Source organism: Hipposideros armiger, unplaced genomic scaffold (assembly GCF_001890085.2).
Source record: "Hipposideros armiger isolate ML-2016 unplaced genomic scaffold, ASM189008v1 scaffold_20, whole genome shotgun sequence".
In the NCBI taxonomy this organism is placed as follows: Eukaryota; Metazoa; Chordata; class Mammalia; order Chiroptera; family Hipposideridae; genus Hipposideros; species Hipposideros armiger.
Window position 1 is genome coordinate 4,010,303 of NW_017731370.1, and position 16,257 is coordinate 4,026,559.

Below are 16,257 nucleotides of genomic sequence, written 5' to 3' on the forward strand. Positions count from 1 at the left end.
GGTTTCACTGATGGCTTAAGAAAGAAGGCATAGCTGCAGCCTCCACTGGGAAAAAAAATCCATTCAGGCCCCAGGCAATCCTTCTGTTAGGAAAGGTCGAGGTCAGGCACCAAGAACATCAAAGTGGAGAAAGGTCTTTGGGGTAAAGAAAGAGATTGCATCCCTGTGAAGAATAAAGAGGAGGGAGGCCAAAATCCATATTCTGGTATTCTGTATTGAGAAGCATACTGCAGATTTCCCCAGAAATATAAATGACTGTTTTCCTCATAATTGGTATTGTCTGAAATTTCTATCTTTTTATTATTAAGGTGTTATATTAGTATAGGAAGTCAACCTCTGAGCAAGTTTACAAACATTTGTACCCCTTCACTATTTTGGAACTCCCCCCAATATACCAAAGCTCGTTCAGATTCAGAGATTCCCATCTTTCTGAAGTAAAATAAAATGCACCCCAAAACATTTTAAAACACCTGATATAGCACTGTGGCTAATGAGTTGGATCTATAACTGGCTACAGCCTTTAAATTTTGTTGAGATTTTTAGTGATAAGGTGCATATAGAATAAACCCCCTTGGTTCTGTTAGAGTTTAATATGAAATAAATAAATATTAGAAAGTATAGTGTAATAATCTTGTAAGGTTTCCTGTCAGTGTTTTTTGTTTTGTTTTGTTTCTGGTTGTTTTGTTTTTAAGCAGTGAGGCTGTTTTTGAAAATGATCAACCCCTGGGTACCATGTGTTCAGAACATTCAGTATTTTATTTCTGCATAGAGTTTTTTCTCAACTATCCTTTTGTCTTTTTCTAGTGATAAGGGAGGGGAAGGTTTTTTTTTTTTTGGATATAATTTCTCTGTCTGATGGTTTATATCAGAAACTCCCTGGATTGTTGGGAGGAGGATGGCTTCATATATAACTGTCATTTAGGATTCTAATGATTTCTACCTTAGAATTATAACAAATACATAATTGCCAGCATTGATGTCACACTAGTATATAAAACCTTTTCAGTTTGACAGAGTGAATATATGTATAGTGATATAGCATTTTGTAAGCTTACTTATATACAACAGCCTATATCAAATCCAAATTCATTTGGAACCAACGTATTTTTGCATTCCCATATATGTTGACCCTTGAAGAGACCCCCACAAATGATTTTCAAGACCTGTGCTCTCTGGTGTGTGGAGTAAGATCATCTCAAAACTCTTTGTCTGTGGTATACTCAGGGAGCAACTGAAGACAAGCAGAGTTACATGGTAACCAGGATTTCAGTTATTAGGTAGGTGCAAACATAATTGCGGTTTTGGACTGTGAATTTTAAATCATTATAACTAGGCTCAAACCTGTCTTTATTAATCAAAATAGGAATCATTACAATCAACACATTTTTGCCAATGAGATATGTTTGCTTATTACTGTAGCATAAAAATCTGTGCTTCGGGATTTGATGAACTATTTTCTGCATTCTGCTGGTTTTGGAAGTGTTTTCTCTGCAAAAAGTTGTCAGGATGCTTGAAGCAGTGGTAGTCGGTTGGCAAGAAGTCAGGTGAATATGGTGGATAAGCCAAAACTTCATAGTCCAATTCGTTCAACTTTTGAAACATTGGTTGTGCGACATGCAGCCGGGCATTGTCGTGGAGAAGAATTGGGCCCTTTCTGTTAAACAATGCAGTTTTCAGTGCATCTCATGGATTTGCTGAGCATACTTCTCAGATGTAATGGTTTCATCGTAATTCAGGAAGCTATAGAGGATCAGACCGGCAGCAGACCTCCAAACAGTGACTATGACCTTTTTTTGGTGCAATTTTGGCTTTGAGAAGTGCTTTGGAGCTTCTTCTAGGTCCAACCACTGAACTGGTCATTGCCTGTTGTATAAAACCACTTTTTGTCGCACATCACAATCTGATTGAGAAGTGGTTCGCTGTTATTGCATAGAATAAGAGAAGATGGCATTTCAAAACAACGATTTTTTTTTTATTTTCAGTCAGCTCATGAGGCACCCACTTATTGAGCTTTTTCACCTTCCCAATTGCTTCAAATGCCAAATGACCATAGAATGGTCGACATTGAGTTCTTTGGCAACTTCTTGTGTAGTTGTAAGAGGATAAGCTTCGATGATTGCTCTCAATTGGTCATTGTCAACATCTGATGGCTGGCCACTACACTGCTCATCTTCAAGGCTCTCATCTCCTTTACAAAACTCCTTGAATCACCACTGCACTGTCCATTTGTTAGTAGTTCCTGGGCCAAATAAATTGTTGATATTGTGAGTTGTTTCCACTGCTTTACGACCCATTTTGAACTTGAATAAGAAAATCACTCAAATTTGCTTTTTTCTAACATCATTTCCATAGTCTAAAATACATATAAAATAAACAGCAAGTAATAAGTCATTAGAAAAAATAAAAATAAAATGTGAAATGTGCATTAAACTGATGTATAACATAACCACATTTATTTAAGAATGTATTCCAATATCAAAGGCAAATTTCAACAATGCAAAACCTGCAATTATGTTTGCATCAGCCTAATACTTTTCAGTATCATTAGGAATGGCTATTGGTGGAAGGAGGCAAAATTGGGTCCATGGAAGGTGTGGGGGAGGTGGATTCTTTTTCCTACTTCCCCATGATTTTAGATCTTTTTTTTATAAATTGCTATTTTGAGTAACTAGTTATTAGGTAGAATAGGAGAAATTTTAGCAAGTTTTACAAAATCCCAGAGCAAGCAATATGTTCAGGCCCCAAAGCAGAGCATTCAGAAAGAAAAAAGTCAGAAATAGAGGTGAAAGAGAGAACATTTTTTCACTGGCTCTGTATCCTTATAAAAGTTAGTCAATCTTTGTCTTCATTTTCTCTACTTCATGTGGCAGCCATGAAAATGAGCCTCTCAGATTTGTGACTGTGTGTTCAGTGGGACATTCCCCAGTCAGTGCACAAGAACAGAAGAAATATTAAAGGAAGCCCATTCCAGGAAGATGCAAAGACCCCCTTATGGGTGATTTAGCTTTAAGGCTCTGTGGTAGGCAGAATAATGGCCCCTTCCAAAGATGTCCACATCCTAATCTTCAGGACCTGTGAATATGTTGCTATACATGATAAAAGCAATTTTACAAATGTGATGAAGTTAAAGATATTGAAATAGGGAGGTTATCCTGGATTTCCTGGATGGCCCTGATGTAATCACAAGGTTCCTTATAAGAGGGAGGCAACAGGGTCAATGTCAGAGAATGGAGATGTGAAGACAAAACAGAGGTTGGAGATGGTGGCAGGGTGGTGAATTTGAAGATGCTGTGCTGCTGCCCTTGAACATGGAGAGCCACATGCTAAGGAATACAGATGACCTCTGGAATCTAGAAAAGGCAAGCATTCTCTCTCAGATCCTCCAGATGGAATGCAGCCCTGCCAACACTTGATTTTAGGACTTCTGACCTACAGAACTGTAAGATAATACATTTGTGTTGTGTAAGCCAGGAAATTCATGGTGATTTGTTACAGCAGCAATAGATATCCAGTAGAGACTCTTCCACCAGCCTTGGAAGGGGCACTGCAGGACAAAGACCTTTCCAACAAATCTTATTTTTTTCCTCTCTCCTTTATCTGGGGTCTGATGGCTCTTTCAGCTTCCGCTGACTCCTAATTTTCTTTCACAGGAATTTTCCCTAAGAAATCTCTTGCACATCTCATCTCAGTTTTGTGTCTACTTCTTACAGGACCTGAACTAATTCACTTCGTAAACTTAATTGATGATTAAAGACATATAAAATGCCTAACACATGGTTTAAGTATTCAAAAGTGTTAGATATTGTGATTCTTAGTTACTGTAGCACCAAATAATATAAGGCAAAATTCAGTCAACCTTTACCATGGACAAAATCTTGGAAAATTTTATAGTTCACTTGCTTACACTGAAGCATTTAAATTTTCCCCAGTCATTGTGGTCCCTTGCATTGCCTCCATTCAATAGTTAGCATGTCTAGTCCAGCACGCAAGGCAACTCCAGGCTTTAGAGTTAAAGCTGTAGTTGTTCAGAGCTGCTTTGGGTATGTTGGCAGGTCTACAATGGGCGCTCAGATTTCAGGAGGGTATTGGCGCTAAACACCTAGGTCTCAATCCAACTTGTATCCAGCAAGAAAGCTGGTATTTTGAGAAACATCTACTTTAGTTCTTGATATCTCTATACATTATGCTCGCAAACAAAGGTATTACTGTAGTTGGTTCCAAACTCAGACAGGGAAGAGAATGTGTTTGAATGGGCATTAGAAGAAAATAATAAAGGTTTTGTCTGTTGTTGCCTCATGAATTTTACTTAATGTAATTGCTGAATATGACAGAAACACCATTGCATAACAGCCCTGAAATGGACTAGTCAATGAGTATTATTTGAAAAATTGCTTTTATATGTATGAAAAGACATGAAATTAGTCATACCATATACTAAAATCAATTTCACTTGGATTAGATTCCTTAAATGTAAAAAAAAACAGCGCTCTAATAAATATAGGCTGAGTATAAATTTGTCCTACCCTGCCATCATTCCTCTTTGCAGTGTAATGTTGATGCTTTACCCATCAAGAGTTTATGGCTTTATAATCTTTACTTTGGACTAGCCTTGTGGATTGCTTTGAGCAATAAAAAGTGGTGGGAGTGATATGGATGACTTTCAAACTGAGACCCCAAGAGACATGAAGCTTGTACCTCCACTTCTTCCACCCAAGCTGCCCTGTGAGGAAATGTGGGCTAGCCAGGGGAAAGACCATGAAGGAGGAGAACACAGGTACCCCACGCAAAATCCCAAGCCCAGGCTAGAAATATGAGTGAGGCCATTTGGGGCCAGTATTCCCCAGCAGACTTGCCAAATGACCCTAAATACATGAGTGAGACCAGCCAAAACCACAGAGAGAAGAGATGAGCCCTACCCAAACTGCCAATACACAGCATTTTAGCAAACAAATGATTGTGGTTTCATGCTACTGAATTTGGGGCTGATTTGTTATGGGTGATTTGTATATAATGTACTATAAATCTATACTGCATAGGACACTCTACACAAAGTAAAAAATAAGCCACAAAATGAGACAAAATTTGAGGAAATACAAATTGTCAAAGACTTACTACCAAAAAGATATAAAAATGTTGACAACTCAGTAAGAAAAAGATTAACAAATTAAGCATTCAGAAAGGATATAAACAGAAAATTCATAGGCAAGAAAAATTCATGTTCAGTAAATAGATGAAAAGGTACCCAATCTTAGATTTAATCTAGAAAATTAAAACAGATGAAAAACAATTTCATATCAACTCAGTATAAAGTATGACAAATTTTGCTAAGAAATGGAATAATGACAGTCTCTACACTGATTGTGGTTTAATGCTTACCATCACTTTGGAAAACTGACAAAGTAAAATTGACAATGCATATTCTAGAAGTATATTGTCAGAGAGCACAAGGAGATAGATATAAGAATTATTGTTGGTTCATTATTTACAAAAGCAAAAAATGAAAACATTCTTAATGTGTTCATCAATAGAATGAATCTTATAATGAAGCACTATACAGAAGTGTAAATAAGTGAATGAATGCTATGTCTAGGGATGTGAAAAAAGATCACAAAATTGTAATATTGAAGTAAAATGGCATAAATGGATGCCATTTAAGTTTAAAAGCACAAAATAGAATTTTGTTATTTATTGATACATAGGAAGAAAAATTATTAAAAAATAAATGGAAATGATAAACATCAGAGCTAATAGTTGCTTTGGAGGAAGGAACACATAAAGGAAATGAAATGAGGAATGACTATTTATTATAATACTTTATAGCTTAAGTTGGTTGTTGGGCACACAAGGCTCCAACACTTTATTCTTTGTAAGTTCTGTCTCCCTGAGTTATTTAATAATTAAAAATATAGAAAAATTAACAAGCAACCCAAGTCAAGAACAAAGATTTGCCTTAGTTTCCTGAGAAGCTACTGAAACCCAAGAAGATATGGAGATATTGAAACTCCTGCCAACTTTCAACTTCACTTACCCATCGGTAAGCTCCAACCTGATACCAAGGCAGTTGTCTGTTTAAAATCTTTAAAGAAGGGAAAGTGATCAGACAGCATAAATAGGTAACTACAATTTTGGTACAGGGATATGAAAGACAGTTTGGGGAATATAATTAATACTGTTGTAAATATTTTGTAGGGTGTCAGATGGTCACATGTCTTATTAAGGAGATCACTTCATGGATGGGGCAGAGGCTTGATCACTGCACTGTGTACCTGAAGTTGATGTTGTATAATATTGTATGTCAACGATAATTTAATATATATATGTATATATATGTATATATATATACATATATATATACATATATATATGTATACATATATATATATATATATATAGTCACGGGATGTGGAGTATATAGTGTGGGAGTTGAGTCAATGGAATTGTAATAGATATGTATGATATGGGGAGGAGAGTGGGGTGGCGGATTGGGGGAGGGGGCTGTCACCTTGAGGGGTAAAAAGTATAACTATTGCACTGTGTTGTACACCTGAAACTAATTTTTAAAAATAATAAAATAAAAATAAAATCTTTAATAGAGTTAAGAATTAAATGGGTTTTTACCAATATCTGAAAAGCTGTTGATATGAGTTAACTCATTTGACCTTTGCCCAGGAAACAATTTCCTTGACTTTTATTTGTTGCTGTGTGAAAGTAAAAATGCAGGAAAATAGTTTAAAGATGTTTATTTCTATGACTGACAGACAAAGCTAAGAGCTATGAAACCTGACAGTGTGGAAAACATGTCTCTCCTTTTTTTCACACCAATAAAAAAAAGCAATCAAAATTTTTCACCTGAAGATGAGCAAGAGATTCTATAAAGAAAGAAGATGGAGCATTTGATGTAATAGATTATCATCTATGCATTTCAAACAGAGTCAAAACAAATGCATTTTCATGAATTAGAGCAGCTCTCTGATTTTAAGCACACATTGTTTTTTATTTATTAGTTTCAGTTGTACAAAACAACATAGTGATTAGAAATTTATCACCTCACAGTAATAACCCCAATAAGTGTATTACATATCTGACACTGTACATAGCTATTACAACATTATTGACTATTTTCCCTATGCTATATTTTATACCCCCATGACTAATATTTTAAATTATAGTTGACATTTAATATATTAGTTTCAGATGTACAGCATATTGGTTAGACATTTATATAATTTATGAATGATCCCCCAATAAGTCTAATATCCATCTGACATTATAATTTTTACAGCATTATTGACTATATTTCCCATACTGTATTTTACAACCCTGTGACTATATTGTAACTACCAATTTGTACTTCTTAATCCCTTCACCTTTCTCACCCAGCCTCCTAAACCCCCTCCCATCTAGTAACCATCAGTTTGTTCTTTATGGCCATGAATCTGTTTCTGTTTTGTTTGTTCATTTATTTTGTTTAGATTTCACATATAAGTGAGATCATATGGTGTTTGTCTTTCTCAGTCTGACTTATTTTACTTAGCCTAATACACTGTAGATCTATCCTGGTTGTCACAAGTGGTAAGATTTTATTCTTTTTTTATGGCAGAGTAATACTCCATTGTCTATATGTACCACTATTTCTTTATCTAATCATCTATCGATGGGCATTTCAGTTTCCATATCTTGGTTATTGTAAATAGTGCTGCAGTGAACAATGAGTTGCATATATCTTTTTAAATTAGCGTTTTGCATTTCTTTGGCTAAATAACCAGGAGTGGAATTGCTGGGTCATAAGATAGTTCTATTTTTAATTTTTTGAGGAACCTCCATACTGTTTTCTATACAATCTTGAGAAAGAAGAACAAAGCTGGTGGTATCATGCAACCTAATGCAAACCATACTACAAGGCCATAGTAACCAAAACAGCATGGTACTGGCATAAAGACAGGTATATAGACCAATGGAACAGAATAGAAAGCCCAGAAATAAACCCATGCCTATGTGGTCATTTAATCTATGAAAAAGAAAGCAGGAATTTACATTGGGATAATGACAGACTATTCAATAAATGGTGCTAGGAAAACTGGACAGATAAATGCAAAAAACCTGGAGCACCAGTTTTTGTGTTTTGTTTTGTTTTAGAATAAACTCAAAATGGATTAAAGACTTAAATGTAAGACTCCAAACCATAAAACCCCTAGAAGAAAACATAGGCAGTAAACTCTCAGACATTACTCTTAGTAATAATTTTACTGATGTAGCTTCTTGGGCAAGGGAAACAAAAGAAAAAATAAATAAATGGGACTACATCAAACTGAAAAGTTTTGCACAGCAAAGGAAACCATCAACAAAATGAAAAGACACCCTAACTGATGGGAGAAAATATTTGCCAATGATACATCTGATAAGGGGTTAATATCCAAAATTTATATATATATATATATATATATATATATATATATATCATACAACTCAACACCAAAAAAACAAACAATCCAATGAACAAATGGGCAGATCTGCCAAATAGGACATACAGATGGCCAATATACATATGAAAAGATGCTCAACATTACTATTCATCAGAGAAATTGCAAATTAAAACCACAATGAGGTATCACCCAGCACAGGTCAGAATAGCCATCACAATAAATCAACAAACAAGCACTGGTGAGGATAAGCATTCTTACTGGAGGCAACAGGGAGTTGGAGAGAGAGAGGAATGAATTTGATGGGCAGATGCTAACTGGGCTGTTATTAATGGAATGGGGACTGGGAGGGACTCCGGGATTTCAGAAGATGGAAGAAGAGTACTGTATGGGCGTGAAGGAAGCAAATAGGAGAAGAAAAAGCCAGAAAAAGAAAAGGTGTAGTTTCTGCTGAAGCCCAGCCTCACTGTGACCCCTCAAGTTGCTGTGTAAAGTAAATGGTGACACAAACTTCTTGATTTCAGGCAAAGGGGCTGGATTGTTTCCTGCATCAGCCAGTAACTGGCTCTAGGCTTCTTCTTGGAGGCATGGGTAGAGGAGTGTAATATCCCAGATGAGGCAGCTCCCATGGATGAAAGCAGTTCTCTGAGAAGGGAAGGGCAGCTGTGAGTTTAACAAACAACACTCAGCAAATCTGTAGGATGGGGCACCTGCTGGTGAAGGGGATCTGAGCAAAGCATCAGCATCATCTCATATGATCTGGGAAATAAATTCAGTTCTTCTATCATGCAGAATCACACCATAGATAGGGGAAAGCTTAGGGCCCTGGTAAAGACTAATATCCAACTCTCTTATTTCCTCTTCTCAATTCTGATTCCTCCGACTATGATTTCCATGCTAGCCCAGGGAGTTGTTTTTACATTCACATGCATTCCTCTCTGTGTTACAGCTTATGGTATAAATGGCATGCTTTGAGTCCTCCAGCCTCCATGGGTCTTACAGCCAGGCTTTGGACTCCAAAGATCTGTTTGTCTTTCAAAAACATGGTTCTTGCAATCAAATATCTTCACTTCCATTACTATAATCTCCACAACCCATTTTTTGAAAGTTCTAGTCAGAAATTTGATTTTTTAAAAACTCTTGGCTGTCCTTTTCAGGTGATAAACACCATTCCTGGAATGAATGCTGAGCCACCAATAAGTATAGGTAGATGGTACCAACTATCAACGGTGATTATTTCCAGAAAGTGATTTACATGATGAAACAATTGAGTAGTAATTGTTATACTTTAGTGTTGTCTGAATGAATTTGCAGCGAGTACAATTGAAAAAGAACAGATTTGGGGAAAAGAGGAAGTGTGGGGATTTCCAGAAGACCTGAAGTTATGAGAAACTTGGTGCAAAAGATACCCTAGTTGAAGTGTCAACAAACTGCGGCTCACAAGCCACATGTGGCTCTTTCTGTACCTACATGTGAGCAAATTTTGTGTGAATTTTTCTTATTTTAATAGATATAATTGATATTATTATTTGTTATAATATTACTTTAAATATTCCTTATTTGTAAAAATATATTTATGGCTCTTGAATAATTTTTAAATTGTTGTGAGGGACAGGATTGGCTCTTTCATCTCAAAAGTTTCCCGATCCCCACCCCAGGTCATCAGAATTCACTGTCACAATTACAGTGAGATCTTGAAGTTACTTGTGCTGACTTGTCTGAGTTGATGGCTATTCATTATCCCCAAAACCTGAAGATAGATATGGCATGGAAAGGAGGAAGCCTCCAGTCTGGACTGACAGGATTAATGGTCAGCAGTAGCCGGTGTCATGAAGCCATTCCAAAAAGCCAGACTGTACTATTGGGTTGTTGGAAAAGTCATGATGCATGTTGCAACAGATGGCACTAGTTCATTTTTGGAAGTACTAGAGTCATTCGCATCTATGTTATTGCTATGTCATTTGACAGCTGACAGTTCTAGCTTCACTCTAAAAAAAATGAGTGATTTGGTTGAGTTTTGGAGATTTTACAACAAGTTTAAGATGGAAGACAAAACCGTGCATTTTTGCCATATTTTACTGTTTTACTTCCATAAAGGGAAGAAAGCGCATCAAGCTTGTGAAAAGTTGCATGAAGTTTACAGTGACAATGCTCTACAAGAACGTCAGTGCCAATGATGGTTCATGAAATTCTGTGCTGGTGATTTTGATGTCAACAATGCTCCTTGGTCAGGGAGGCCCACTGAGGTTGATGACAACAAAATAAAGGCATTGATCGAGTCAAACCCATGTTACATGACACAAGAGATAGCAGAAACATTGAACATCTATCATTCAAGCGTTCACAACCACCTCAAGAAGCTGGGATGTGTAAGCAAGCTTGATATTTGGGTTCCACATGAACTCAAAGAAGTTCATTTGATGGCGCGTATAAACATCTGCGATATGCCCATTAAACATGAGGAAAATGATCCTTTTTTGAAGCGAATGATAACTGGTGATGAAAAGTGGATTGTTTACAACAATGTGGTGCGCAAACGGTCTTGGTCCCAACATAATGATTCGCGTCAAACGACATCAAAAGCATACATTTATCAGAGGAAGGTTATGCTTTCAGTGTGGTGGGATTTTAAAGGTGTCATGTTTTTCGAGCTCCTACCAAAGAACCAAACAATCAATTCGAATGTGTACTGTTGGCAATTGGACAGTTTGAATTAATCCGCCATCTAGAAATGTCCAGAACTTGTTAATTGTGAAGGAGTTTTGTTCCATTGCGACAACATGAGACCACACACAAGTTTGATCACCCGTCAAAAACTGTGCCCTCAGACTTCCATTTATTTTGCTCTCTTCAAAACTCCTTGCGTGGTATAACATTCAATACAGATGAGGCTATAAACCAGCTGTAAAAACCTTGTTCAGTTTCTCTCAATAAAGACAGGTCCTTCTATGAGCGAGAAATTATGAAGCTCACTGAAAGATGGCAAAAGGTTATCGAACAAAATGGGCAATATATCATTGATTGATCTTTGTTCTTTATATAAATAAATGACCTTTGAAAAACATAGACAGACTATGTGATGACTTTTTAAACAACCCGGTAGGTAGGAAAACAACTGATAGGCTACTGATGACCCATAGGACAACACATGGACCATAGGACAATGAACAGGATTGCAACTGAACTACACCCAGAATCTGCCTCTATTCTGAGAGGCTCTCTTAGATAAGAAGAGGGTGGGTGAAATAGTTATTTTAGGGACTGTTGACTTTAAATTCATGGAATGTTTCTCTGGAAAAGACTAAAAACTCTCTTTAAACAAGCAAACAATTTACCATGAAATAGCAAGTTTCTGCATTCTTGCCATCAGTAAAACATGGAATTATAGAAAAAATGGTATAGGGAATAAAGAATGTGATACTTTCGTATTGATTGTTGAAACTGCAGCTTTGTGACAAGGAGAGATATTTGCTTATGGGTAGGGCTCATTGCTTTCCAGCTACTTGAGATACTGACATACATATAACATATTTAAGTTCAATGTACAGTGTGATGATTTGGTAAATGTATATATTGTGAAATAATTATCACAATAAGGTTAGTTAACATCTCAATCCCTTCATATAATTGTGTGTGTGTGTGTGTGTGTATAGTGATAACATTTAAGATCTACTCTCTTAACAACTTGCAAATATATAATACAGTATTGTTAACTATAGTCACTATGCTGTGCGTTAGATCTCCAGAACTGATTCATCTTATACCTGGAAGTTTGTACCCTTTGACCAACCTCTCACAATTTTCCCCAGCCCCTAGCAACCACTATTCTACTTTCCATTTCTATGAATTTGGCTTTTTTAGATTCCACACACAAATGAGAACATATAATATTTGTCTTTCTCTGTCTGATGTTTTTCATTTAGCATAATGCCCTCAGGCTTCATCCATTTTATTGCAAAAGGCAGGATTCTTTCTTGTTATGGCTGAATAATATTCCATTCTCTGTATATACCTCATTTTATCTATTGACTGTCAATAGGAAAGATATCTTGGCTATTCTGAATAATGTTGCAATGAACATGGGGGTACAGATTATCTCTTCAGGGTAATGTTTTTATTTCCTTTAGATATATACCTAGAGTGGAATTGCTAAGTCATACGGTAGTTTTTTTTTTTTTTTAATTTTCCAGGAATCTCCATACTGTTTTCCATAGCACTTGCACCATTTTGCATTCCCACAAACAGAGAACAAGGGATCCCTTTCTCCATAGCCTAACCAATACTTGTCTATCGTCTTTTTGATAATAGCCATTCCAGCAGGTATGAGGTAATACTTTATTGTGGTTTTCATTTGCATTTCCCCAATGATTACTGGTATTGAGCACCTTTTCATTCACTGTTGACCATTTCTTTGTCTTTGGAAAAATGTCTGTTCACGTCCTCTGCCCATTTTTCGTTGAATTGTGATGTTTAATTGATATTGAGTTTTATGAGTTCCTTATATATTTTGGAGATTAACCCCATGTCAGATAGATGACTTGCAAATATTTCCTCCTATTCTATAGATTGTCTTATTTTGTTGATGCTTTCTTGTGCTGTGCATACTTTTTACTTTAATACAGCACCACTTGATGATTTTAACTTTTGTTGCTTGTGCTTTTAGTGTCATATCCAAAAAACATCCTTACCAAGATCAATGTCAAGGAGCTTTTCCCTAAGTTTTCTGCTAGAAATTTTACAGTTTGGGGGGGTCTTACATTTAAATCTCTAATCCATTTAGAATTTGTTCTTGTGAGTTGTGAATGATAGGGGCACAATTTCATTCTTTTGCATGTGAATATCCAGTTTTACCAACATCATTTACTGAAGAGACTATCCTTTCCCCATTGCATATTCTTGGCTTTCTTGTTAAATATTGATTGAATGTGTATACATGGGTTTATTTCTGGTCTCTTATTTCTGTTTCATTTGGTATACACACACACACACACACACACACACACACACACACGCACACATATACAAGGTTGGACAATTAAGTTCACGAACTTATCCTAGAAAAAGTGCTACATACTTCATTGCTGAATATCACTATGGTCACCTTCAAAGTACTCCCCTTGGGAAGCTATGCATTGGTGGCAGTACCTAGTCCACCCTTCAAAGCAATTTTGGAACTCTTTCTGGAATGGCCATCAGAGCTGTCGCCGTATTACCCTTGATGTCCTGAATGTCATAAAAATGTCTTCCTTTCAATATTTCCTTTATCTTCAGGTAAAGAAATAAGTCATTGGGGGCCAGATCAGGTGAGTAAGGAGAGTGTTCCAATATAGTTATTTGTTTACTGGCTAAAAACCCCCTCACAGACAGTGCCGTGTAAGCTGGTGCATTGTTGTGATTCAAGTTGTGATGAATTGTTGGCGAAAAGTTCAGGTCGTTTTTGTCTAACTTTTTCACGCAGCCTTTTCAGTACTTCCAAATAGTAAAGTTGATTAACTGTTTGACCAGTTGGTACACATTCATAATTAATAATCTCTCTGATATCAAAAAAGTTTAGCAACATCGTTGCAACAAGTTCACGAACTTAATTGTCAGACCTCATGTGTGTGTATGTGTATGTGTGTATATACACACACACACACACACACACACACACACACACACACACACACCTACACCTGATATTATGCCAGTACCATACTGTTTTGATTACTATAGCTTTATAATAAAGTTAGAAATCAGGAATTGTGATGCCTCCAGATTTTTTCTTCTTTCTCAGAATTGTTTTGGCTATTTGGGGTCTTCTGTGTTTCCAAACAAATTTTATAATTTTTTTCATTTCTCTGAAAAATACTGTTGGAATTTTGATACAGATTGCACTGAATCTGTAGATTGCTTTAGGTAGTATGGCCTTTTTAACAGTATTCTTCCAGTTCATGAACACAGAATATCTTTTTATTTATGTTTAATTTCTTTCATCTATGTCTTGTTATTTTCAGTGTACAGATCTTTCACCTCCCTGCTTAATTTCTTTCCTAAGCATTTTATTATTTTTATGCTTTTATAAGGGATTATTTTCCTTATTTCTTTTCTGGATAGTTTATTGTTAGTGTATAAAAACACAAATAATTTTTCTTTGTTGATTTTTGTATCCTGCAACTTCACTGAATCAGTTTATTAACTCTATTAATAGTTTTTTTGTTGTTGTTTGTTGTTTGTTTTTGTAGAGTTGTTAGGATTTTCTATATATAAGATTATATTATCTGCCAACAAAGATCATTTTACTTTTTGATATGGATGCCTTTTTTTTTTTTTGCCTTTTTGCTTTAGTTGGGCCTTTCAGTACCATGTTGAGTAGGAGTGGTGAGAGTGGATACCCTTATCTTTTTCCTGATATTATCAGGAAATTCTTAGACCTTTCACCATTGAGTATGAATTAGCTGTGTGTTTGTCATATATGACCTTTATTATGTTGAGATGAAAATTTTCTATAGTAATTTGTTTAAACATTGTTTTAATCATAAAAAGATTTTGAATTTTGTCAAATGTTTTCTCTGCATCTATTGAAATGATCATATGATCTTTATCTTTCATTTTGTCAATGTGGTATACCACATTTATTGATTTACATAAATGCCCCTTGATTATGGTGTATGATCATTTCAATGTGATGTTGAATTTGGTTGCTAGTATTTTGTTATGAATTTTTGCATCTGTATTCATCAGGGATATTGGTGTGTAGTTATCTTATATTGTCCGTATCTAGCTTTGGTATCAGGGTAATTCTGGCCTTGTAAAAATGAGTTTTGGGGTTTTTACTCCTCTTTAGTTCTTTAGAAGAGTTGAGAAGGATTGGTGTTCACCCCTCAACAAATGTGTCCTAGAATTCACCAGTGGCGCCATCTGGTCCTTGGCTTTTCTTTGACCACCTTAGAACTTGTTGCTCTCTAGGACATATCCAGTTACCAAGAGGGCTAACTAAGGCAAGCACAATATCTGGAAGGCTCTTGAATTGATCATTGGTTATATCTTCTAAATTGCTGTGTTGAAGTCCTTTGTCATTATTACATTCAAAATGGCAGCTGTTTTCCATCAAAGGTGTTACTATCTCTGATCCCTGGAGAATTCCTCACTGCTCTATGCACTCATAAATGTCTGTCCTATATTGTGGATCTCTGTTATTTAAAGAGTGGATTCTCTGTGAAACTCTCTATCCCATCACTGATGAACCAATAACACGGGTGTCTCTTTGCAGAGGAAGCTGCTGCGAACTATGCAACTGATGTCTTTGAATGATTAAAGCCTTGTTGTTACTTTTACTTTTGGCTTGTTGCTTTAATTGGCTACTTTAATTTGGATCAAGAGAAATATGAGATAGGAAAGATAGACAGATGTATTTGCATGGTATAAATCCTCTCTTCTGAAAAATGCACATACACAGGGAGGTTTATGTGCTAATTCAAGGGTGCAGTTAAATAAATCAAATATCTATTGCTACAATAATGCTCAGCCACTTAAAAATATATTACTACTTATGGAAATAATGGTCAGTTGGGTAATTTTGCTGGTGTTGGTTTAGCTTGGCTGGGCAGGTCTTTTGGTCTTGGTTAAGACTTATTTGTCAGGCCATCAACAGGCTGTTTGCTGATCTGGGATGACCTCACCTGGGCTAACTGGCTCAAATCCACATGGCCCATCCTACAATAGGCTATGATAGGAATGTTCTTTTGTCATTGCGGGGTATAAGAGAGGAAGGAAAAATATTTAAGGACTTTTTCAAGTCTCCGCTCATGTTAAATTTGTTAATTTCCTATTGGCAGCTCACATATCCAAAGCGAGT

General features: G+C 36.1%; 1 pseudogene; it reads right to left on the reverse strand.

Moving 5' to 3' along the window:
• Positions 1 to 1,350: 1,350 nt before the first annotated feature.
• Positions 1,351 to 9,465, reverse strand: LOC109378974 (histone-lysine N-methyltransferase SETMAR-like; annotated as a pseudogene).
• Positions 9,466 to 16,257: the final 6,792 nt, after the last annotated feature.